This window comes from Penaeus chinensis, chromosome 21 (genome assembly GCF_019202785.1).
Source record: "Penaeus chinensis breed Huanghai No. 1 chromosome 21, ASM1920278v2, whole genome shotgun sequence".
Lineage (NCBI taxonomy): Eukaryota > Metazoa > Arthropoda > Malacostraca > Decapoda > Penaeidae > Penaeus > Penaeus chinensis.
Window position 1 is genome coordinate 25,536,381 of NC_061839.1, and position 2,203 is coordinate 25,538,583.

Here is a 2,203-nt window from a genome sequence, read left to right on the forward strand (position 1 = left end):
TGAGTATTACGATTATTGCCACTAACTATAAACAGGAATCGGTAAATAGGTTTTAAGGATAAATACGTTAGAGATAGACAAGTCATGTGGATATTTTAAAGAGCGTTTATGTGCGTAACCAGTGATTCTCTTTAGTCACATTTTCATGTTATAACCAGATTTTAAAAAAATCATATGTATATCTATATGAACTACGTCTCAATGTGTGGTTTGTTTCCGAGCTATTATTGTTATCTTTGTAATAAATCTATGACATAAGCCTCTATTGTGATTTATGCGTACTTGTATAATTATTCCTTTTATCTTGATATAAAGGGATCTTTTAATCAATCAGGTGTGACATTAATAGGATTTCAAAGTTAAACATAGCCAAGGAAGTAACGAAGATGAGATCAACATTTCTTTAGAGCCTTCCATGTTGCAGAAGTGAAAGAGAGAATGAGGGAAGAGCGAACAAGAAGATGGTTTGTTTATTGTATATGTATGTATATATATATATATATATATATATATATATATATAAATATATATATATATGTGTGTGTGTGTGTGTGTGTGTGTGTGTGTGTGTGTGTATAAATATTGACATATATACACATATATGTGTATATATACATATATGTATATACATATATATATATTGTGTATAGAAAAACATATACATATATGTATACATATATATTGTATCTATATATATGTTGTGTTTATATATATACATATATATATGTATGCGTATATGTATGTGTGTGTGTGTATATATCAGTCCACTGCTGGAGTTAGGCCTCTCCTAATCTTTTCCAACTTAGTCTGTCTTGCGTTTTTTTTCCAGTCTTGGCCCCCAAATTTAATTATTTCGTCACGCCATCTTGCCACTGGTCTGAGCCCTGGCCTCTTTATGTTACCTATAGCCCAGTCTGTTACAATCTTTACCCATCTGTTGTCCTGTCTCAGGCATAGATGGTCTGCCCATTTCCATTTTTTTCTCTTTGATGCTCACAAGTATATCTTCCACTTTCGTCTGTTCCCTGATCCACGCCGCCCTCATCCGATCTCTTAGGCTAATTCCCAGCATCAACCCTTCCATTTCTCTTTGGACATGTATTGGTTTCCTCTCCAGTAATTTGGCTGTAGTCCATGTGTCTGATCCATAGGTCATAATTGGGAGGACGCATGGGTTAAAGACTTTTCTTTTTAGACGTAATGGCAAGGAGCCTCTTAGTTTGTTACTGTGTATGCCGAAGGCGCTCCAGCCTAGACTGATGCCTCGCTTTATTTCCTCTTCGCTAGACATACATACATACATACATGTGTGTATATATATATACATATATATATGTATATATATACACATATATACATATACATATGTATATATATATGTATATATATACACATACATATACATATGTGTGTGTGTTTGTATATATATATATATACATATATATATATATATGTATATATATATATAATTACATACTCATACACACAAATAAATACTTACACACTTATATATGTGTGTGTGTGAAAAGCTTTTGTCTAGGGCCAGAGCAACTCTATATTTGTGTTCTTGACACCCTGAAAATACTTTTTTTTCTGGTCCTTCATAAAGTCGCCAGCAATGGGCCATCTGACTTCGCACATACCTAAGCACAGGGCATTCATTCTGTCCATCGCGTGAAGAACATTGTCTAGTTTTCCAGTTTGGTATAAGCTTCGAATGTCCCGATCTTGGATAGTTTTGATCTGAATCTTTGGCCGATATGATCTTTGTGTTTGTTGGTTGGTCTGCAGTCGCAAGATGACGATCACAGCATCCTTGTAGTTGAATGCAGCTACCGAGAGCGGATCCTACAAGACAACCTTGTGAAACCTTGTTTACCCCATTTTGATTATTTTCATTGTTACGACTTGACATCATGTAGTTGGCTGGGTCTTCACTTTGGTGGTTGACCCATGATCCTTCCCAAGTTGATTAAGTAATCATTGATAATGGTTCCCAACCCATTATCGTATCTACGGCAGACTCGCCCACTACCGTATCTACGTGCACACACACATCGCGCCCATGTATGTGTGTGCATTCGTGCACATACACGTCGCCCGCGCGTGCATGAACACACACGGATTTACAGAGACTCTTAGTTGTAATCCCAAAGAGATGGTCTAAAGGATAAGAGAGATTGCTGGTCAGCAATCCTTTCCT

At 36.0% G+C, this 2,203-nt stretch overlaps 1 protein-coding gene across 1 annotated transcript in view; it reads left to right on the top strand.

Moving 5' to 3' along the window:
- The window catches only part of LOC125036654, an 11,931-nt gene extending 11,673 nt beyond the window's left edge, over window positions 1-258 (top strand). The window contains exon 4 of the mRNA XM_047629438.1: window positions 1-258. This exon is cut by the window's left edge and continues 1,009 nt beyond it. The gene's annotated coding sequence lies outside the window, so the exon portion shown is untranslated.
- The last annotated feature ends 1,945 nt before the right edge of the window (window positions 259-2,203 follow it).